This window comes from Dermacentor albipictus, unplaced genomic scaffold (assembly GCF_038994185.2).
Source record: "Dermacentor albipictus isolate Rhodes 1998 colony unplaced genomic scaffold, USDA_Dalb.pri_finalv2 scaffold_11, whole genome shotgun sequence".
Taxonomy (NCBI): domain Eukaryota; kingdom Metazoa; phylum Arthropoda; class Arachnida; order Ixodida; family Ixodidae; genus Dermacentor; species Dermacentor albipictus.
Genome location: NW_027225565.1, coordinates 2,009,218 through 2,033,754, shown reverse-complemented (window position 1 = coordinate 2,033,754; position 24,537 = coordinate 2,009,218). Strand labels below are relative to the sequence as shown.

Sequence of the window (24,537 nt, the reverse complement as noted above, 5' to 3'; positions counted from 1 at the left end):
GCAGCTTGGGCTTGTTGGTTTTCCATCCTGCTAGTAACAGCGCAAAATGTAGACAAGAGACGAGACAAGAAGACACCACAGCGCTTGTGGTGTCTTCTTGTCTCGTCCGTTGTCTACATTTTGCGCTGTTACTAGCAGCTTGGATATCTTGCATCCGGGCATCCGATCCACCGTGCTCCTGAAGGAGCTGAAGCAGAAGCTGGCTGCTGACCGAGGGTGCCGTTTTCGCCAGGAACTTTCGTCCTGACCCACACTTGTCTGCCGGACAGGTGGTGTCTCCTGCCAGGGCCTCATCGCTGCTCGTCCGCATGCCAGACGGGGCACGTGGCACAGACACGCCGACCATGTCAGGCTTTACCTCGGGACCTGGCCAGCGCCCTCGACTGCCACTTCCGAATTTCAGCACGCAGGAGGAATAGCGGCAACACCAGTCGCTTCCAGTGGAGCACTGCACACCTCGAAGGTGGCAAGCGTTGTCAGTGGTGCGGCACCTGTTGGTCCGCTGTCAACTCCAGCACCACTTCCAACGCTGACCACTGCAGACCCTCCGGGTAGACCGGGGCTATCTCAGGCAGCACCCGGCGTTGCCACACCCGGCCCGTCAACACCGGTGCCCAGGCAGAGTACTCGACCGAGGAGGCCACCAGATAGGTACTTGCCTGGATAGCAGGCACTGTCGGCCCGGCTAGGGCGGAGGCAGAGCTTCGTAATGTGAACTTGGACGTTTGTTCTCGCCAAACAAGTTCGGGGGAAGGGGGTGTAACAAGCATGTGACGCCCCCTCGGGCATAATCTTCGTTAGCCCGCCAGGCTCGGTGGCCTGCCACGCTCGGTAGGCAACATTGGTCACCGCACCGCAATAAACACCGACGAGCACAGCTGCTCGGCGGCTCAGTCGTCGTAAGTCACCACCACGCTGCTGAGCGTCCGTCTAACGAAGGGTGCCTCGAGCCCTCCCTCGTTCACGTACCCGGGCGGATCGTGACTGTTTAGTGCCGAAAAACCAGCGTTGCTCTCTGGGCGCCAAAACAAACAAAAAACTCATAACGGGGCCAGGCGATGGGCCTGTTACCTAAAGTACACAACTACTCACCTGAACACAGAACACTTCTCATAATAGCAAGATCGCTGTACAAATTATTCATTGGAATGCCCGTGGCATTCTAAAGAACTTAGAAGACATCAAGGAAATAATAGAAAAATTTAACCCTAGGCTGTTCTGCTCATAAAACACACGTGAAAACATCAAATGCAAATTTCCTAACAAAATACATATCATTCGGCAAAGACCGCGATGATGGCCATACTGCGTCTGGTGGTATGGCTATTATAGCTCAGCAGTCAGTTCCTTGCCAACACCTCCACCAACAAACTAGTTTAGAGGCAGTAGCAGTTAGGGCTATTCTATTCGACAGGCTGGTTACGGTCTGTTCACTCTACAGACCACCCCAACATCGTTTGCAAAATCGACGTTTGCAAACATCGTTTGCAACATCGTTTGCAACTTACGGAACTTGAAAAGCTTGTAACTCAGCTCCCTGAATCATTCATTTTGACCAGTGATGTGAATGCCCAATAGCATGCTGTTGGGCGACTCGCGCTGCGATGCCAGAGGGCGTACTGTAGAAGACTTTCTTTTATATACCGGTGCGGTTCTGCTACAGTGCAGTTCTGCTGAATAAAAAAGAACCCACTTTTTAGAGCACCACATAGTCATATTCTGCAATAGACCTAAACGTAGCCTCTCCATTCTAATGCCGTACCTTGATTGGAAGGTCCCAAAATCCTTTACTGAAGTGACCTATTCAATATGTTGCTAAATTTAAGAAAACAAGCTAATTGCCCTCCACAGAGTCCCTGAAGGAAAACCTACTCGTGTAGTTATGAAAAGTTTCAAACGATTACGTATTTACAGTGCGATGATTTCGTTCCTCTAAACATAGATGATGCTGTGGCATATTTGACAGGTTTTATTATTGACGCCGCTGAAAAATGCATAAATCCAACTAACGTACTTGCTAATAAACGTCGTTTACCTTGGTGGAACGACGAATGCAAAGATGCACGGAAAAAACAAAGTAAAGCTTGGGCCCTGCTTCGTGACTCTCCAACTACGAAGAACCACCTTAATTTCAAAGAGCCAAATCACAGGGTAGGAGACCACGTCGACGCGCTAAGCGACTAAGTTGGGAAAGGTACATATGTAGTATCAATTCGTACAATGATGAGGGTAAGGTGTACAACAGTGTGAACAAAGTAAAGGACAAAGAGACACAACCGCTTCCTTTAGTGAACGCTCAAGGTGACACCATGGACCTCCAGGCACATTTCTTGGGCAAGCATTTTGAAAATATTTCTAGTGCATCACACTATGCGCCAACTTTCCCAAAGTTCAAGAAACGCGTAGAACGAGAGTGTCTTGAACGAAAGGTTGCAGCTGATGAGCCTTACAAGCGTCCGTCTAGTCTCGCTGAACTGAAGGCTTCTATCAGTTCCTGCAGCAACTCAGCACCAGGTGGGGACCGCATAATGTATTCAGTGATCAAGAATATGCACCCAGCAACATTGAACACACTTCTGTCTCTTTACAACACCTTGTGGGTATCTGGTCATATTACATCCTCGTGGAAAGAAGCGATTGTGATCCCAATTCCTAAGCAAGACAACGACCCCGCATTAGCCAGCCGTTATAGGCCAATAGAAGTTACAAGCTGTATGTGCAAGTTATATTATAAATTGGTAAATTGGCATTTGATCTATTTTCTGGAAAGCAACCCTCTGCTTGCTCCCCTTCAATGTGGTTTCAGTGAAGGTAGGTCAACAATAGACCGCCTTGTTCACATTGACGGAAACATTAGGGATGCTTATATACAAAAAGAATTCTTTCTCTCTGCATTTCTCGACTTCGAGAAAGCCTATGACATAACATGGCGATTCGGAATCCTCCGAGACCTACCTGCGATGTGTGTAGGCTGCAATATGTTAAAAATCATAAAAAACTGCTTGTCTAACTGCACGTTCCGTGTTAGAGTGGGCAATGCCCTGTCCAGGCGTTTCACTCAAAAGGCTGGTGTGCCATAAGGGGGCGTGCTTAGTTGTAGCTTCTTCATTGTGAAAATGAATTCCCTGCACAAAGCCTTTCCATCCTCAATATTTGTTTCATTATATGAGGATGATGTGCAACTGGGATTTAAGTCTAGTAACCTTGCAGTCTCCGAGTGCCAAGTCTAACTCGTACCGAACAAAGTCTCAAAACAGGCAAAGGAAAATGGAATCAAGCTAAACCCCCTCAAAAGCTCGTGTTTTCTTTTTTTTTTAGGAAGAGAGGATTTATACGTGATCCTGATATTATGCTGTAAGAACCACTGGTATGCTGTAACATACCACTCAACACTGAACGTAAGTGTTAAGGCATAATACTCGACTCAATACTAACCTTTATTGCTCATATGAAGTATCTGAAAGCTAAATGGCTAAAAGCAATGAACGTGCCCCAAATAATGCTGCACAGGACATGAGGAAGCGACAAAAAATGTCTCATGAACCTCTACAGGAGCCTTGAACGATCACGGTTAGACAACGGTGCTGTAGTGTATCACTTTGCTACAGACAGTGTTCTCAAGATGTTGGATCCTGTGCATCATCTTGGTGTCCGCCTCGTCACCGGTGCATTTTGGACGAGTCCGATTCAATGCCTCTATGTCAAATAGAATGAATGGTCCCTTGATCTGCAGCGGTCATATTCTGTTTTTAATTATTTTCTGAAAGTACGCGCAAACAAAAACCATCCTTGTTATCGCACCATAAACGATATGAGCCCTGCAACGCTCTTTCATAACAGACCTACAGCCAGAGAACCATTCTCGATCCGTGTGAGAAAGATCAGCGAGGATATGGATGTTCCTATTCATGAAAATCATCTAATGGCTTCTGCCAAGCTGTTTCCGCCGTGGTTGTAACACATCATTGACTGCGAAACGTCATTTGTAGAGGTAACAAAACACGCTCCAGAGGCCCACGTTCATATGCATTTTCTAGAATTGCAGCTTAAATACTCATGTCCAGGATATTACACAGGTGCGACTAAATCGCATGCTGGCATACCGTGTGCAGCCGTCGGCCCATCTTTTTCGGAGTTCAATGTTCTTCACACTCACACAAGCATCTTTACAGCAGAGGCGCATGCACTATGGTCGGCTGCAAAACAGACCAAGCGGTTAAGACTACATAAGGCGGTCTTATACACAGATTCACTAAGCGTTGTGAAAACATTGATGTTATGCTGTAATCATAGAAATCCAGTAATTGCAGATCTTTTCTCTCTGCTCTGTAGTATTTATGCCTCTGGCCAACATTTAACCGTACGCTGGGTGCTTGGACTCAGAGGTTTTGAGGATAATGTCCTGGCCGACCGAATTGCTACCTCCTTAGACAGCAAAGCTTGCGACAGTCCGCAGCCGTTCCGGTGTCAGACCTAAAGCCATACTTACGGAGAAAACTGAGAACCCACTGACAGCATAAGTGGGATGCAGAAATCCTTAGTAAACTCCACGTAGTTAGGCCGCATTTAGGATACTGGCCATCACTGACCAAGTCGAGATGAAGTGACGTCCTATTCTTTCGTCTGATTATAGGGAACACTTATGATACGCATAGCTTTTAGTTGAGTGGCGGTGAACATCCAATCTGTGGTAGGTGTGCGGATACACTTAGTGTTCAGCCTGTCTTCCTAGAATGCCGCGAAACACAAGTCGAGAGGACAAGACACTTTCCCTTAGCATATATTCAATGTAGACCAGTTCACCTGACACTGTTCCTATACAGAGAACCGCTATTTAACATAAAATCTATTTTATCCTTTTTAAACGACATTGACGCGCTCCACGTTTCTGTCGAAGAAATTCGTAACACGGCCTCTTGCGAGAGACCATGGTTGCCATGTCAACCTTTGTTATAGCACATGACTCCGGGCCCTTGTACTCAAGGTACCCACTGAGGCTGTTGTGCTAGTTGTCATCAACAATCACCTGTCCATTATGACGCATGTAACATTATTGCACCTTTGTTGCACATCCTATACTTATAGCATACCGCACTTCAGTCATTGTCGTGTTTTTATTCCTTATATATTTTAGGCAATATACAGCTGTCTGTTTTAGGCTTCTATACAGCCACGTCATATGACGCAATAGTCCACTGAGTACTCATCATAGCTGCCTTGGCCCTCTTTGGCCACACTTGGCTCTTGCGCCATTAAGCACTACATATCGTCAAAGTTATCAATGACTGGTGTGCTACATGGGACAATAAAATTAATTTTGAAAAGAGCTACCTGTATGACAGCTACAAATAAGAAACCTTCCCTACAATATTCATATAGCATTAACCAGAAACCAATCAAGTGTTCCAAGCATGTAAAGTATCTAAGAATCACTGTTACCGATAAGTTGAAGTGGGCCAAACATATTCAGTACTTTTGCGGATCTGCGCAACGTAAGCTTGGTTTCCTAAAAAGGGGGCTACGGAATGCCACTCCTGACGTTAAACTCACGCCATATAAATCTATACTAAGGCCAGAGATGGAATATACACGTATTGCTTGGGACCCTCACAGTCAAATTGAAATTGGTAAATTAGAAAGTCCAAAGGCTAGCGGGCAGGTTCATTTTTTCGTGCTCAAACATAAACCACTGTTCGACGATAGCGTTTGCCAGCGGCCATTTGAGGTCTGTCTTAGTAGGAGGGGCGCGGCCTCTCGGTTCCTTGCACATAATTATAAAAAATAACAACAAATCTGGCCTTCGTGCATAGCGGTCGCCGCCAGTGTTTCCCGGTAAACATTATGGTTGCTTATGCTGGAGCTGCCGGGAAGCGCGAGAAGCACTCAGGGATCATTGAATGCTATGGTGTTCCACTCCTAAAGGCAAAGCTTAAGCGTCTTCCAAATTATTTATTTATTTATTTATTTTTACACCTAAATTTCCATTGGCTGCGACACCAAATCCTCGATGGAGAAGAGTGAGGTAAGGCCGACACCTGCTGCTTCGCTGGCCCACCAGGTGTTGCTTTCAGAGAGGGCATCGCCACAGCACCACGTCACCCTCGCTCTACCGAGCGTGTGTTATCCATGTGTTTCTTGTCCACGCAAGCTCTTGCCTGCGTTTTAACTATGCCTCAGTAATCGCTACAAAGAAATAACTGTTTAAAAAACAGCAAATTATAAAGGCAAAGCTTTGGTGGCATTGAGTTTAGGACGTACGACCTCACACAAAGGAGCCCAGTGTCTTACTCACTGGGCTAAACGAGCGCCTTCTAGAAAGCAGGTCTGTGCACTCTATTTTATGAGATTATGTTACTTGGACCAAAATTTCCATCGCCAAGCGCGCATCACAAAATTGGTGTCATGAAAATTACCGCGCTTACTCAGGAGCATCCGCATTGAATTCTATGGCATTCGAGCATGATATCTTGACATCACGGATCGAAGTGCACCAACCTTTTGCTATCAGCAGGCGTTGGCCAAACATCTCAACGTGCTCACTAGCCCGCAATAAGTTCATAACTCGAAGGACTGCTCAGGTGAGTTAAACTGGACTTTAATGAAGCCACTAACCTAAATAAAACCACTTCAGACTCTGCCTCTGAATGCTTTCGCCTTCACAACTCATAATCGCTTAGGTGTCCTCAAATTTCTTTTTATTTTTTTGTTTTCTAGCAAAGTTGGAAACCCAAGGTTTTGTTCCAGTTTAGTATAAAGCAATGTAGTTTGTGTATCGTACGTTTAGCTACGAAAATGATGCACACCACGGTAGCCGGTTTGAGCAAGCAGGTCTCTTTTCTTGCAGCTAAGCAGTCGACGTTTCCCTCGGAGCTGCGTTGACCGTTTTCGACTGGCGAGTCAGTTTACGGGCTGTGGCTAGAGAAGCTGTCGCGACAATAACGTTACTCTTCTCCTGGCATACCGATGACGCCTGATTTTAACGTGGAATTGAGATTTGTGGCGGCTACAACTGCGTCCTGAATACCCTTGCTATTTGTTGCTTGAGCTATAACGTGTTTTCCTGTCTAGTCGAATAGTTAAACACCCGGCCATAGACATTGCGTGCGTCACGTGGGACACCTACTGCATCTCAGAAAGGGTTGCTGCATCGTACTTTACTTTGCTCTTGGTAGAAGGCATGGAGAGGCGCTGAAAGGTGAATGCCCCTTTGTGATCTTTGGATGCACGGTGTGCTCCTTTTTTATGATGGCGTTTCGGCGCAGACATGATTATGCTTGAAGCCTCATGGTACAGAGCAAAAATTGTCGCCCTTAAGGGTGCTAAAAGAGTTTTAAAATTTGAACCGCTGTTGCGCTCTTTAGATGCTCTACACTCGAAAAACAGTTTCACCCTTTGGGGTGTATATTTGCCACACAACAATTATCGTAATCTTTCTTGCTTGCGTATCCATTCATGAAAGCACTGCGCTCTCTACTTCCTTGTTAAGAATTCTATTTCATGCTGATAACGTGCATGTCCTTTGTGACTTCGAAGTACGCGGTTTGCAGCGTTAAGGAAAGAAAATGCGGCCAAGACAGATGACGAATTCTGTTGCGTGGCAAATATACAGCCCAAAGGGTGCAACTATTTTTAGAGTGTACACCCTTAAACAAATTTACACCCTTTCGGTCGTATTAACCAAGCGCAAGAAGTAGGATCTGACACTGTCGCGTACTTTGGTCCTTTTTTTTCCAATCTTCTATAAGCTTCAGCTGGAATCGCGCACTCTGAAGGGTTAAGCAGTTTCTCATTTTCTAAATTTTGAGTTTCTTTATCTTCTGATAAAAACTCGGTCAAATGTGCATCCGATTGCTTCACTCCTTCATTCTGGAAAGGGCCAAACAATGATTTCGGCATAACTATGGACCCGCCCTACTCGAAATGCTCAGCATGACAAGGTGGCACCCTACCTCCAGAACTATCTTGCCTTGCTACCTGTGGACGGCCGTTCAAATATTCATAACTCAGGTGCAACCGTCATTTCCTGCAGCCAGTCAGAGAACTCGTGTGTTTTTTCTGCTGACATCAGGCACCTATTCTAAAATGTCCTAGAGAGTGACGTGCTGGTCAGAGTTCGAAGCAGCATGGACTTGTAAAGACCCATGGACTTCCAGAATAAGTGCGCCTAAGTGTCAAGATTTTCATGGGCTTATTGAACCTATACTTGTAGTTTCTTTTCGAGGAACTGGGGCACGTGTAGTGCAAACAAAAGGACGGTTTATTTACTGGCCAGCGAATAGCATCGGCATGGAGAAATTTGTTCCTGCATTTCTACCGATTTGTAATCTCACTCGTCACAAAGTCCTTCAGGTAAGTTAACAATTTTCAGGCGTGCATTTCGCCAGCAGACTGAAATTGGACAAACATAGATTACACAAAGACTGCCTTCCGAACGAACGCCCATCCAAGTATTCTAAAACAATAGTGTACATTTTTCTCGCCTAGAAAAACCATTAGGCTACATGCATATGTTTGTTGGTCCTATAAGATGCGACTAGAAAAATCAGTGCTCCCATGTGTCTCGGACCACTGCCAGCTGGTAAAATGGGGATTGCCTTATCATGCATGATGCACGCGACGAAGAACTTTTGCCACCTCAAAGCTAATCAAAGTATGGAATTGCAAGCTAAGCAGTTGGAGAGCAGTAGGTACCTCCAACAGATCTGAGTGTAAGTGGCCGAAAATGCTTACAAGGCTTGCCCACACACAAAAAAAAAGGTGCGAAGGAATTCCAACTGTTGTGTCATATAGGTAATACTCAACACACAGGCTCAAGAAATTGGCGCTGAAATATTAGGTAAAAGTGGTTTTCTCGACTTCTAGAAAGTTGAAGTGAATGAGGAAGCGAATAAAGGTGAATATGCAGTGAACAAAAAACAAAAGCGCAGCATTAGGCAGGCGAAAGAAGTAATCGAATGTGAAACAACAGGTGTCCATAGGATATCGCTATCCTGTGGAGAATCCTTTATTGGATCATATTGAGTGAAAGTGTTTCAAATGCCATTCTGTAAGAAATAATAATAGCCCAGTAAAAATGTTTTCGTGGCTAAATCGGAATCTACGGCCAATAGAAGCGTCGTTACTTTTAACGTGGGTAGCTTCTGCCTCCGCCTGGACCATGGCCTGGACGTCCCTGTCTCCCCGAATAACAATAGTCTTGGCTTGTCTAAGTGCGCATCAAGCGATCCATATTGCTACGTCATCGATGATATTATTCCGGACGTTTCCGTTACCAGTCAGGAAGGTCCCGTGACATATTAGAGCCAGGATATGAAACCCGCACCAAGCGCTTCTGGATTCAGTAAGTGAGGCAACGGCAGCCGCGACAGTATGCTCATCCGCACTCTGCCTTTTGCACAGGTATGTTATCCTGAAGGAGCTTCCACTATTGGCTCAAACAACCGCTGCCTGCTGTTGTTCCCTCGCCCACCCGGACATGGTTTTTTTTTTGCTTGTTGCTTTGCACTATTATTTCATGTGTTGTGTCAGTGCATTGCTTCTGAGGGGTGACGATCAGTTGAATCCAGGCCCCCCTAAACCTTGTAAAAACAACTCCGAGATGTTCACTCGTTCTAGAGGTGATTCTACCCCAGACTTAACAGACTCTGCATCATCGGATGGTAAATCTGATGACATGGCTTCTGTCGGTGTAAATCCTAACATAGCTAGTATGCTTGCTCAGCTACTTGAAGGACAAAAGAGAATGCAGAAGAAATCAGCGACATTAAGCAGTTCCAACATACAGTTCATTCTTGCTTTGATGCACTTGAGAAACGATTATCCGATCTTGAGTCCCTGTCTTCGGCTTCTAAAGTCAGTACTTCCTGTGATAATACTAATATCATCGGTGTTGAAATCCGTTCATTGAAAGATATAGTGAAAAAAATTGTGTCTTCGAACAAGGATCTCGATAACCGATCACGTAGAAGTAATCTTACTTTGCATGGAATTTATCAACGTACAGAAGAAACTAACGAAGCTTTGCTTGCTCTGGTCTCACAGTTACTTACAAGACAACTGAAGATTGAATGCCCCCAAATCGAACGATGCCAAAGGATAGGCAAAAGAAATGGCAATCAACCACGTCCCATCATCATTAAACTTGTGGATTACCGCAGCAAATTAGTTGTACTTAAAGATGCATTTAAACTGAAGGGCACTGATAATCATATACCTGAAGATTGTTCGGCTCGCATACGTTCCATCAGAAAGTCTGTGGGAAGCTACCACTTCTTACAGGAAAAATGCTCGCACAATCCGATTGCGCTATGATCATGCCGTCATTGACAACGTGAAATACATCTGGGATGACAGTGTCAAAACCTTAATCAATACTTCTACTGCTTCAACTGCCCAACGAGCTGGTTCATAGTAATTACGCCAAGATTCTTGTGATAACATTTTGCTTTTGAATGCTAATGCCAGAAGTTTATAAAATTTTTTGATTTTGTACCCTTCACAAGAACTTACTCGCCTTATATAGTCGCAGTCACCGAAGCGTGGTTGTATGATTAAATATGTGGCTCAGAGATATCACCACCTGGTTTTATTGTAGTTTGGAATGACCGCAAAGGTGGAACAAGATGCGGCGGTGTGGCACTGTTCCTGCAGTCTGACTTCAACTTTTGTGGGCTCGAAGGACTTGATGAGCTTGAGACAGTTTGGTGTAAGGCTAATCTTCACAAGAAAGCTCTTGTAATTGGTGTCGTCTATCGCCCTCCAGGATCACCCCCTACAGATCTTCATACATTAAGCAATTTCATGAACGAACATAGCGCTTCTTCTACTAATGTTATATTATTGGGCGACTTCAATACTCGTGGTATCGACTGGCCAAGTATATCTGTATCTGGACACGATGTCCTATTGTGCAAAGAGTTCGTCGGCCTTTTACTTTCATTTGGTATAAAGCAGGTCGTTCATTGCAGCACCCTTACGAACCTTGTGTCCGTAAGTGCGTGTTTTCCTGTTGCTGGATATGAATGTGAAGTTGTAGACGCTTTGTCGTATCACAAAGATGTACTATTGTACCTTTGTTTTAGCGTCCCTGTATCTAGTTGTACCTATACTACTTTTCACGAATTCAGTCGTGCTGATGAAGTCTCAATTATTGAAGTGTTATGTAATTCTTTTGAACAGTTCGAACGGCTTAGCTTGTCCTGCGATGGTAATATATTAGTTTCCTTCCTTCAAAATATTCTCCTTATATGCATCCGAAGGTTTGTTCCTCTGAAAACTAAGAAACAAAACCCAATTGTCCCTTGGACGACTAGAGAATTACTACATGTGTCACGTCGTATTTCCAGATTGAGACACCTAAAGCTTGCGGGTGACATGCATGCTACAGCACAGTTTCATATTAGTGAGGAAGAATATCGCGTTAAGTGAAAGGAGGCGAGAGATTTTTATTATAGTGCTACTTTAACTAAGTTATTGCGCAGTAATCCTAGAAAATTCTGAAGCACAATTTTTTTCTAAAGTGAGCTCAAGCGACGCTTTTATCGTTAACAATGCACCCTCTAGGGATCCTAAGCTAATCGCCACAGCATTTACAGAGCATTTTCAATACCAATAGACAGCCGCGAAATTCCTCTTTACTTCAGTGATGTGTATCCCCCTATTAAATATGCCTTTGCGTCGGAGGAAGGTGTTCTTAACATGATCCTGAACCTTGATACTAAAAGAGTTTCGGCCCAGATGAGATTCCTAATACTTTTCTTCATCGTTATTCTTTTTGGTGTTGTCGCTACCTAACGCTCATATTCAAGAAATCGGTATCAACTAGTATTGTCCCTTCGTCATAGAAAACAGCAATACTTATTCTTTGATAAAAATCTGGGGAGAGACGATGTTTGCTGAATTATAGGCCGAGCTCTCCGACATCTAACTCGTGCAAAATGTGGGAGCACATACTACACAGGCATATTTCAGACTTCTTTGTAAATAACAATATTTTATCTAACTTTCAACATGGTTTTCCTCTTGGTTACAGTACTACCACTCAATTGATAGAATTTAGTCACAAAGATTATTAGTGTGAGTTAGGTTACCAAATTGATTCTATCTTTATTGACGTCTCCAAAGCTTTTGATACAGCTACTCACTCCAAACTTTTATGCAAGCTTGACTCAATATTTAACAATCACTGGATTGCAAGTTTTCTGACCGGCCGTTCACAAAGCGTTTATTTTAAGAACAATAACTCTTTTGCTATTAATTTAACATCCGGTGTGCCGCAGGGTTCCGTTCTGGGGCCACTACTCTTCTTACTGTAAATCAATGATCTGTCTTCTAACATACCTGTTAATATACGTGTATGCGCGGACGACTGCGTGCTTTATCAATCAATCACTTCACCTAATGATCATATCCTTCTTTAACATTTCTTCAATCATTTCTGCTAATGGTGTAAAACCTGGCCAACGACAATAAGATTTTAAGAAAACAGTGTACATCTCATGTTGTAGGCATATGTTTCCATCCAGGTTTCCTTAGGCATCATAGCCAGCTTTTCTAGACACGGACCAACTAGCGCCCCAAGCGGCCCCGGCACGACGCTAGCGCATTTTCAATGGAAAGAGCGGGTTTGTCGCGAATAACAAAAGCTGCATCTCGATTATTGAAAAAGGCAGGTGACAGACATGTTCTAGAAGACAATCTTTGAACTTTCCGTTCCTAATATTGACCCCAAGGTATTTGCATGGCTAAATGATGTCCTCTTTAACAGGACCCATTGTGTAACCGCTAACGAATTTCCGTCCAGACTTTGTTCCGTTAAATCCTATGTACAACAAGGCTCGGTACTCGGTTCATTGCTTTTTCTAATCTACATTAATAACCCTCCTGACTGTATCTCTAATTCAAACACCAGGCTGCTCATGGATGATTCTGTCATCTATCGCAAAATAACTAACCTTAGTGATTCTCGTAAGCTACAAGACGACCTCGATAGCGTATCCAACTGGCGCAAGAAATTGCTAATGCAGCTTAACACAGCTAAATGCAAAAGTATGCGCGTCTTCTCCAGCTCTTCCTCTTGTGACGTATTCCCATATTTTATTAACGGTACTAGCCTGTCGGTTGTTTACTCCTATAAGTATCTCAGCCTGTATGGTACTAGCAGCCTTTCTTGGAATATGCATGCTGCATATGTCACTAACAATGATAACCGAACGTTAGGCTTTTTGAGACAAAACTTTGCATCAGCACCCAGCTCACTAAAGCTTACTCTATACAAACACTCGTCCTTCCAAAATTAGAATATGCTTGTGCCATATCAGACCCTGCTCATATCAATCTTGGCATTTCTCTTGAAAGCATTCAGAGCCGCGCCACCCATTTGTCTCTGAAATTATTCTCATCATTCTAGCCTGACATCCATGAAAACAACCCTAGATCTACCTGACCTTTGATCACGTCGCATGTACATTCGTCTCTCTCTTTTTCATAAAATATATTACTTCAACCCTTCTCTTCAAGAAAATCTTTTCAACACCAAGGTACCTCTCGTCTCGCATCAACCATCAACACAAAATTGAAGTGTCATCTTGTCGAACTAGTGCCATTCTTCCTTTTTCCCAAGAACAGCCGTGGAATGGAACCGCCTCCCCGCCTCCACAGTCTCAATTTGCCACACCAGTAACTTCAAGATCGCAATTCAAAATACCTTAATGTTTGATTTTCTATTCTTGCCCTATACGGCAAATATTGTATATTTTCACTCCTCCTTTCTGTTGTGCCTACTATGTATGTATAATAAATAAATAAATAAATAAATAAATAAATAAATAAATAAATAAATGTCTTTACGGGCATGTCATTATATGCTGGGTGCCTAAGAAGAGGGGCATCGAGAGTAATATGCCCGCTGACCAAATTGCTACATCAATTGCATCACAAGCTATCTATACATGCCCTGTCATAGCTCTCAAGCCCTTCCCACCAAAGAAACAGAGAAAGCACCGGCAGCACTTCTGGGATGTTGAAGAAAATATTATTACTCACGCAATTAGGCTACGGCTACAATCATGGCCCTCCATTACAAAAGCACGACGAACTGATCTATTCTGTTGACTCAGGAGAGGACACATCTGTGACACGCACAGTTTTTGCTGACTTTTAAAGAACATCCAATCTGTGGAGGATGTGCCGAGAGGCTGACCGTCTCCAAGTCCTCCTGGACTGTTGCGAAGAAGCAGCTTAGAGAAAGGAAAACTTTCCTCTAACCTACTGGCAGCACATCCCTCTGCATCCGCTAATGGTTTTTGGTGCAGAGCCATTCTTTGACGCCACAGCAGTACTACATTTTTTGAATGACTTTGGGCTACATATTATTAGGCAGAAAAATTTTCAGAGCATCCTCTTGCCAGTGGATGTCGCGTGATAGTAATGTTTTGCATAGCACATGCCTAAGGGCCTTTGGCAATCAAGGGCTCTGATAAGGCAGCAGTGCTCCTTGCAAATTTTCGCCTGTGACATACATTTTAGTAAACCATAGTGACACGTGTACTTCTTTATCTTTATCGGGCGACCACGTTTCACCGCCTAACAAATGTTATCGGATAATGCAGGACGCACCGGCATGTATACGAAGTTTCTGGAATGTTATCGATGGTTCCATCCGCTGTCAGTGACCGAATTTTGTGTAATGTGATCGCGTGTATGCGCGACGCGAATTATGCAGAACTTTGTGGAAGACCCGGCTCCCTGCGATTACTCTGGAACATTCGACGACTAATGTACAAAAGCAAATGTGCTTGACCCGCAGAAGAGATTTTAGACGATCGCCGACTGTGTTCGCCGCTGTCGGCGTTCTTTGAGTATAGCGTGTTTTTGAGGGCACAAGTTCCCCAATAAAACACTAGTTTCGCCATTCCCAGTATTTCTTCTTTCCTCACTGTCACTACTACGTGAGATCTGGTGGAAGTGCTTTGCGTTCATGTACCGAACGCCCCCACGAAGCCGTGGCCCAAGCCCGAACGCGGAAGACAACACCGACGTCAACAAGAAGCAGCGTGGTAGCTGCAGGCTGCAAGGACTGCCTCCGGAGCACGGACTATTGCCTGAGAGAAGCAGGAAGATTGTAACCAAGTCAACCCCAATGGCAGCCCCAGCATCCCCCATCGTGCTGCAGTAGCCCAGGGAGCCTCCGACGATCCATGGTTCAACTTTCGAAGACCCAGAAAACTGGCATGAGTCATACGCTACATTTAACAGCTGGAACAGCGACAACAAACTGCGACATGTCTTTTTCGCATTGGAAGACGCCGCCAGGACGTGGTTCGAGCTGCCTAATGAGACCACTGCGATCGTCAGGAAAGAAATAAGGAGCCTATTCCGCCACGCGGACCCATAAATGTCTCAAGAGAAGAAAGTCCGCCTACTCATGCGTGCTGTGAAGGAGGAGCTTTTCGGTGGAATGGTACGAAGCCCACCGAAGACCGTCGACGAGTTTCTTCGCGAGGTCACCAGCATCGAAAAGACAGTCGAGATGCGGAACCGGCAATTTAATCGCCGCACGAACTCTACAAATTACGACGGAGTTCAATCACTGGCCACCGCGTGGTCGTACGGGAGGAGCTGCAGAAATTCTACCTAAGCTCGCATTCTCAATAGATTCATTCGCCGAAATCGCCAAAGAGGAGGTTCAGCGATCGCTGTGTGTTCCTGAGGTGCAACCACAATCACCCCAACCCCAGCCGGAAGTGATGACTTGCGCCGCCGTCGTCCGCAATCAAAGTCCCCCTCCGCGACCACGCCAGGGCCCTGTAACGCCGCGATTATGTACCGTCGCCCAGCGCAGCTACGTGAGGAAACGGCCTTTTGGCGAGCACCCGACGACCGCCCGCTCTGCTATCACTGTGGAGAAGTCGGCCATGTGAACCACTGATGCCCATACCGCGACTTGGGATTGAGAAGGTTCACCATCAATGCACCGCGTCCACAGCTTGGACAGCGCCCGTGTGACATCGCGGACTACCTCGCCGCTACTCAGTGCAGTCCTCGGCGACCGTCTCGTTCACCATCACCAGGCCGCTACCTGTCGCCGCGGCACCCACCACACTCTGGCCCAGCCCGGGGCCGCTCTGCGCGCCCACTTCCGGAAAACTAAAAGCAGCAACCGATGGAGGTGCGGTTGCTGTTCGTCGAACTGAAGAAGATCCTCGGCATCCGACGAAGACGCCAAAAAGACTATCTCGACGACATAACAACGAAACGCTGCCGTCCCGTTGAAGCCTGGAAGCAAAGAATACGCCGATGAAAGACGACCTGACGACGACACATAGCAGCCACAGGTCAACGTGATACCCACCGGGACCCGGTGCTGAGGCCTAACTGTAACGCAAGACAAAGAACCACCAACCTCGACGTGCTTCTCCACGGCCACGCAGTTACCACGTTAGGGGACACAGGGGCTGATTACTTCGTAATGAACGGACACATCGCCGCCCAGTTCAAGAAATATAAGGCTGCACAACACCTCATTTCGCCGACTGGAATATGCACGGCAAGAATTACCGTTCATGACCGGACTTATCCTGCCACCTTCGTTATCCTCAAACAGTGTTCACGACACGTCATTCTTGGCATGGACTTCCTGAACCAACATGGCGCAATCATCGAGCTGAACTCCAAATCGATAACGCTGTCGGAAGATCAAGCTATACCGCCGGAGAGCTCTAGTAGTCACCATGCCTGGAGTATGCTCGAAAATCAAGTGAGCATCCCGCCATGCACCAGCATTATTATTTCCGTCGGCATCTAAACAGCCGTTGACGTAGAAGCTGCCATCGAGGGCGACTAACACCTACTGCTCGACCGTGAATTATGCGTCACAAGAGGGATCACTTGACAGCACGGAGAAAAAATGAAAGTGTTGCTGACAAACTTCAGCCAGGAGTTCAAGCACATCAACAAAGGCACGACGATCGCCTACATCGAGGAAATTGGGGAAACCAGCAATGCGTTTGTCCTCTCGGACTCTGCCGCATCTACATCGACGGCTACAGTTCCCTAACCAGACCTGGACATCAATCCAAGTCTCCCCATTTGCAAGCAGCAACAGCTCAGAAGTCTGCTCCGACGATACAAAGGCTGCTTTTCGACGTCATCGAGGATTCGACAAACACCAGTCGCCAAGCATCGCATAATCACCGAAGAGTGCGCTCGACCACTCCGCCAGAGCCCTTACCGAGCTTCGACGCGAGAACGTGAAGCTATAAGGCACTAATTGGACTAAATGCTGCGCGACGACATCATCCAGCCGTCGAAAAGCCCATGGGCATGTCCTGTAGTCTTGGTGAATAAAATGGACGGAAACTTAGGTTTCAGCGCCGATTATCGTCGTCTGAATAAGATCACGAAGAAGGACGTATACCCCCTCTCACGGATAGAAGACGCTTTGGATCGGCTCTGCAACGCTAAATACTTCTCGTCGATGGACCTCAAGTCTGGCTATTGGCAAATAGACGTCGACGAAAGAGATTGCAAAAAGACCGCCTTCATCGCACCAGATAGCCTCTACGAGTTGAAGGTTATGCCATTTGGACTCTGCTCGACGCCTATAACGTTACAGCGCGTTATGGACATGGTTTTCGCAGGATTGAAGTGGCAGACCTGTCTCGTTTACTTGGATGACGTCGTCGTCTTCGCCGGAAACATTGAAGATCACCTTAGGCGACTTGCGACAGTGGTGGAGGCCATCAAGTCATCAGGGCTCATTCTGAAGCCTTAAAAGTGCCGCTTCGCTCACGTTGAGCTTCTGTTTCTAAGCCATGTAATCAGCAAATCTGGGGTCTTCCCCGACTCGCAAAAGACAGCTACTACGTGAGAATATTATTCCTTCGCCATTAATAATGGGCGTTCGTAGTACACATCATAAGTAAGTGCCATAACCTTATTAAATATAAATTTCGCGTACTTTCTTGCTAGTGTTTTCGGGCCCTTTTAGAGCCACGTCACATCTATCTCTCGTAATCCATCGGTGTACTGCCAGCTAATTATGATTGGCCTGGCATTCTGTGGCTATACTTGGCCCTTGCACCACCAAATTCCGCAATCATCATAATTAAGCAAAAGCTCACCATGCCGTATAAACTGTTGCAGAAGACGTTGTTGAGAGGACAAGTGGAACCGAAACGGCTGACACGGTACAGCCAACCAGGTACAGCATACCAGGGGACTTTATACATAAAATGCTATTTAAACCCGTTTCCGCATTAGGCGATACCATAAACACATGAATGATAAACAAACCAAACAATAGCACCCGCAACCTTCTCTCCCTATAAGCGAAGTGCCTGCGCGTAAACCCAAAATGTTATATACGTAATCACGAGATTTGCAGGCGGACACTCTCGGCTAGCATTTTCGTAGCCTTGATCTAGTGGCAGCCAGCGTCAACACGTACCAGAACCACTCAAATCTCAGACACGGCGCTAACGTTAGCAGCTCATTTAATGTTTTATTAGTTTCATTATTTGATTATATCGTTGTTCAGGGGCCCCGATTGTGACTCAATGCACGTTAAGCGAATCGACATACATTGCAACAGCCTGGCGTAGGAACTTAATTGAAATCTTGTGAGTTGGCGGGTACACACCCGGAAGCGCCAGCGCGGAGAAACGATGTCTACGACTTCAGGGTACGTATGCGACACAACACTGTAGTTCATTCGCGACGGAGAGCGAGCCACCACGCCTCCAATGCACGAAGTTCTCAACAATTCCCATCGTAGCCCAGATCGAACATTGTTCGCCCTGTTGGACCACTCTTGATTATGTTATTGGTGTGTCAGTTTGAACACCTTCTGTCACAAAAGTGCGCATAATAAAAGGGCACGCCGCGTTTCACCCAAGCTAGCAAAAGAGTCCTTAAGCCCCGCGGCAGCTTCGACAGAGGGAGAGAGCACGTACGCCCCAGACAACCCGCGCGATGAACGGGTACTGGAAGCTTCGACAATATGTACCTTTTCATCAGGCGAGGAGGAAAGGGCGTGCGGCGAGCCTTTGCTCCTCTCTGGATTGTGCGATCCGGAGCGGCGCTGCTTGAAAGTACGGCTGTCGCGTGCTGCGGTACGATTTCGAGATGTTTTAGCTCGCACTTTGTGAAGTTTACGCAATGTCCTTTTATATATGGTAGTCAGATAAGCCTTTCGATGCATCGGTAACAGCAGTACGCAGAAATATCTCTTGGGGGCACGAACATGTGCCACGCATTGTCAGCCGTGGTGTGTGTATGTCTTGTGAACTTTTTTGCGTATATCGGTTTTAATTCAACGAAGAAAACCAGCGTCTCTGTATTGCCAGCATTAAATGGTAAATTTGCTCACTGTCTGATCGCTTGGCGTAGGGACTAAAACATAAGAGCGCATGCTCGTGCACGGCAAACCTAAGGCAATCACGAAATATCTAAGCGGCAGGTGCTCTCAAATATTTGTGGTGCACCGGCATCGTTCTCAGGTACTTAGGTCTAGTAGGCTTGAAATCACTATATGTCTACGCTAGCCTCCTGCATGAAGCCGATGGCGCTGCTCAGCACAGCGATCACTGCGTTTGGTGAACCAGCATGATACATATGTAGGCTATGTGCTGCGGCATTGCCTTTTTGCCCTGTAAAATCATAATATCCGAGATATAACGCATAAAGAGATTGCGATGGGGGGGCGGGGGGCTATTTTTGACGACAAAATTTCCGTAATACGTGTGAGTGCGTTGTAGACAACGGAACGAACACAATCAAAAAAAAATCGGTTCTCATGTTCTTTCTAGAAAAATAAATAGAAAACGTGCTAACGCCGCAATACGACTTCGCATAGTCAGGCGCACAACGGCCGCATAAAGGTTGATGCCGCATGCTTGGACCAAGAGCTATAGAGAACAAAGATATCTTTAATCCAGCACCTACCACTACTTAGGACGCTCACCCAGTTCGTAAACGGTCGCCTTGCTGGACAAGTACAGTTCACACTGTAACGTACTAACGAAAACTATTTTATTCATGGGTGGAAACCTCATGCACCGAACCAAGTAGTGACGCAATGTAATCTGAATATAACAGTTTGAACGCTTCGCAAAGTATAACAGCACAGCTCCTATCGTAGCAGCACGGCATCCACGCTGTTACGGTCATCGCGTATGTTTCATTGCTCCTAAGCCGCAGCTTAGAACTAGAACATAATACTGCAATAAGGTCACATTAGTGAATGGAACTTTCAGAAATACACAATTGATCTCCGAGGCTGAATGAAGGCTCAAAAATGCGTGCATACATCACGCAGCATGCTTCATCCGCCTCAACGGCAGCAGAAAGCCCGGCCATACCGGCTTAAACCACTTGAGTACGTCTCGCAGAACCATTTGACCAACGTGTCATTCCTTAAGTCTCTGTGGCGCTAATTGCTTGTAAAACATTGGTGAGAATCACTTTGCGACATTTCGAGGATTTAGATCCTGTGGGTATGGCTATTTTGACAGAAGGCACGCGCTCTGCAATATTATAGTATTATAGTATTTGCTTTAGAAAAAGCCATGCAATACATGGCAGGAAAGCCGGGAAACCAGGCAGTGCGTGGGGGGTTCCTCAAGACAGATGAGGGGACGAATGAAAATCGGCACGCATTGTGATGTCGAAGCTACGCTGGACAAAATTGAGACTTTCCAGAAAAAGCTTCTCAAACAGGCTGAAGAGCTCAAAAATGAGCTAAATATAGACCGTGATGCACGCAAGGCGGTGGAAAAAAGACTTGAAGCAGCCGAGGAAAAGCTGAACAGGGCCGCCATTGTGAACGAAAATGGTCGTGACAATGGAACGCAGTGCCCCGACGTGACAGGGGAGGGAGTGCCAGCAAAGTACGTGGAATGCGTGTAACGCGGTGAGGAGTTAGCGGGAAAGAGCGCCTTCTTTGGTGTACTTGACAAAGGCAAAGTAGCACACGTTTTCAGGTATGTTGACGATTTTCTTGTGCTGCTGAATGAACGAAATCATTCTATGTATGACGATGCCATTGCGGACATTTTAAATCTCTTTGAGAATAATGCCTTAGGTCTAGCCTTCACACATGAGCTCCCTGTCCATAACATTCTGCAGTTCCTTGACCTCAAACTTACCTTTGGAAAAGAGCACGTTTGTTGCTCTTTCTACCCTCGCACACAAAAATAACTGTTACCCTATGATTCAGCTCACTCTAAAATCACCGACAGGGCCATTGGTATACAGATTATTGAGCAATCTCTGAAGAAGCCATGTACGCATGCGATGCAGGCCAGCTTCGACATGCAAATTTCTAGGCTGAAAGAGGCTGGATTCCTTGATGTGGTTGTGCTGGCAGTGGTTGAAACGCTCGAAAAGAGGCTAAAAGCGCCTCAAAAAGTAAACTCTGATGTTACCAACAAAGCTTCAAAGCCAGTCCTAATTCCATATGTCCATACAACTGCACACAATCTGAAGAAGATAGCAACCAAGCACGGTGTCCCACTCCTTTTCTCGGCTCCTTGCAAGCTGAGTCACCTTTGCGCCCGCATTGGGAGACTTCACGCCAGAAAGAAGCAAGGTGGCTGCGGCGTGAAACACAAGAACCCCCATGTAGATTGCCAAGTTGGCGTTATCAGATTCCCCTGACATTCGGCAAAACTTACATAGGCCAGACGGGCCGTTGTTTGAACGTGCGAATCCGAGCACACGAAAGGTGAATTAAAAACCGGGAGAAACGTCATTTACCCATGATCATAAATGCAGGCTTCTGCTCAACCAGGTTAAGATCCTGCACAAGTGCAGTAACGAAAAAGCACAGGAACTTCTAGAGGTATATAATATAATATATTATAAATATTACATTGATCATGCTTTACAATAGGGAGGCACGTTTCCTAGATAATATGATTAGCTGAGCCACGCCATTGGTTTTTTCTAGTTTTGTGTTTTTCCTCTTCTTTTCTGCTGCTGATACCTTGATGCGCCTGCACTGGCATGGTCTGATATTTGAGTGTTTCCCTCGAATAAACCGCAGTTATTTTGCGTCTGTCCTGTCTTCTTCCTTGTGATCGTCTACAAAGCGGATCCAATCTTTCCAAATACCTACCTTGAGGCCGCCACGTGGAAAGTGCAGGAGTGCATCGGTCAGTGTCCTTTGTATATCCGAATCACGCTGAAAAGGACAAAGGGAAGCAGGGAGAGGTAGCATAGAAGGAAATGGTGATTATCGCCGGCGACTCAAACCTAGATAGTCACTCAGAAGCAATTGTGGAGAGGGTCAAAGGCGATGAAAGAGGGACAGTAGGGACATTGCCGGGGTGGACGCTGGGTTCTGTCATGGAGCTCGCGGAAAGTGCACACGTGTGCAACCTTGTCATAGTAGCAGGTGGGCTAAATGAAGTCCTAAACAGGAAAGAGACAGGACTAGCGCAGCGCTTGAAGAAGGTCGTGGACCACTTGCGCGAGCTCTGCCATCAGGTACAGATAGTGGTGTTCACGGTGCCGGAGGTGTCTGTACTTACGAAAAGAGTTCTACTTAAATTAAGGACGACGCAACGAGCTATGGAAAGAAGAATGATGGGTGTAACGTTAAGGCATAAGAAAAGAGCAGATTGAGTGAGGGAACAAACGCGAGTTAAGGACATGTTAGTTGAAATCAGGAAAAAGGAATGGGCATGGGCAGGACATATAATGAGGAGGAAGATAACCGATGGTCATTAAGGGTTACGGACTGGATTCCAAGAGAAGGGAAGCGTAGCAGGAGGCGGCGGAAAGTTAGGTATGCGGATCAGATTAAGAAATTACAGGGATAACATGGCCACAATTAGTACATGACCGGGATAGTTGGAGAAGTGTGGGAGAGGCCTTTGCCCTGCAGTGGGCGTAACCAGGCTGATGATGATGGTGGTGATGACGCGGAGGATATCTGGCTCAAGAGCACCATGAGCTAATACGAGGGGACACTATTGCCCCTATTTGTTCTGTACTGTATGTGTCAAACTCTTAGTGCTTGTCGTTAATTATTTCTCATAGTTTTGTTCACCCCATTTCAAATGTATTCTGATGTGCCTAGCCGAATTGTGCATCTGTGCATGTAACCGCCTTATTTGAAGAATATATTTTGTTGAATTTCTGCACCTCTGGGCTTTGACTCAGCCTTTGAACCACAACCGGCCTTCGTTGGCGCACCAGAGATCCCCTTATTAATTGTACGTGCTTTCGTGGGGTTACTTTCGGAAGCTGATAAGACGGCTTTGGAACTTGGCCTGGCGTTGGCGCCTTGTTCGCTGGTTGTGTGACACCTTCTGAGAAAATAGTTTTGAAATACATCGCACTCATTCCAGTGCGTTCTCAGTTTTGAAGGGATCATACATGGCCCTTTTAAGGGAATCTTAAAAATGGTTTGAGATAGATTGCACAATTTTACTCTTTCTTGTGTAATAGTGAATTACACAGCCATCAGTTGCATGAGATGTCAAAATTTTGACTGGCCAACTCTCGAAATTTCACTGTACAACTGTGGTGAATATTTTCTTTAGGAGACATATTCATATTATTGAAGTGAAGCCGCTGAGTTCTAAAATCACGTTGATTAATTCGATCGGATTCTAAACTATTAGACATTCAAATGCTTGTGCAAGGCTGTAGGCACGTGATATTTTCCTGACTTCGGGGGCCTGCATTCTCAGCCTGAAAAAATAAAACCCGCAAATATTACCGGGGTGCAAACATCCCATTTAGAACGGCTTGTCATCCGTTCGCAGTCGGTGTGAAGTCATCGACGGGGTATACAAGCCGGTTGGTCGTTCTGTACTCGAGCGATGACAGCGAATGGGTCAGAGTCGTGAATAAGGCAGAAAAAAATATTTATCGATTGACAATGGCACAAAGAATGAAAGAAACAAAAAACACAAGAATACTGAAACACATGCACTTAATCCAGATCAATGATGAAAACAGAAGAAATACAACGAACAGTTAACAGTAAATGTAGCAAATAACACTACACAAAACACACTTAACGGTGATCAACTAACGAGAGTTCAAAAGAACACGAATGATGGCGTACGCATGGCCGGGCAGTTGCAGCAAGTTCATAAAGCGTGGAGTAGGCGGCAGAGCTTTCCCGAAGAACGCTGGTAGGCCGATCTCGTTGCGGTGGATGCGATTGCTGGGCTGGGTTTCCCGGGTGTATAGGTCTGACGTTTTCCCTCGAGCAGGTTGAGCTAACTTGAGGGGAACTACCGTGAGCTTCCTTGCAGAGGTCGGTTTGTCGTCTGTTACGCCAACTAGCAAATCGCAATTCAGACGCGGCTAGGCGGCCCAAGCGATACTGGACTGCACTAGCTCCTTCACGCTTTTCAGCAGATTGTAGGCTCAGCTTCTAGACGGCTTAGCTTGGTCTAAAACCTGCGTTTAAAGAACTTCTCCTTTGCCTAGTTCAATCGGTTGGAGGACGGCAGATATTGGTGACGATGCAATCAAGTTCACCCAATTGTATACCAGCTCCTCCTAAGGTCTTGTACG

The 24,537-nt window shown here is 45.8% G+C and overlaps 1 protein-coding gene across 2 annotated transcripts in view; it reads left to right on the top strand.

Moving 5' to 3' along the window:
* The window catches only part of LOC139051405 (arylsulfatase B-like), a 170,507-nt gene that overhangs the window by 70,169 nt on the left and 75,801 nt on the right, over positions 1–24,537 (top strand). The window lies entirely within an intron of this gene.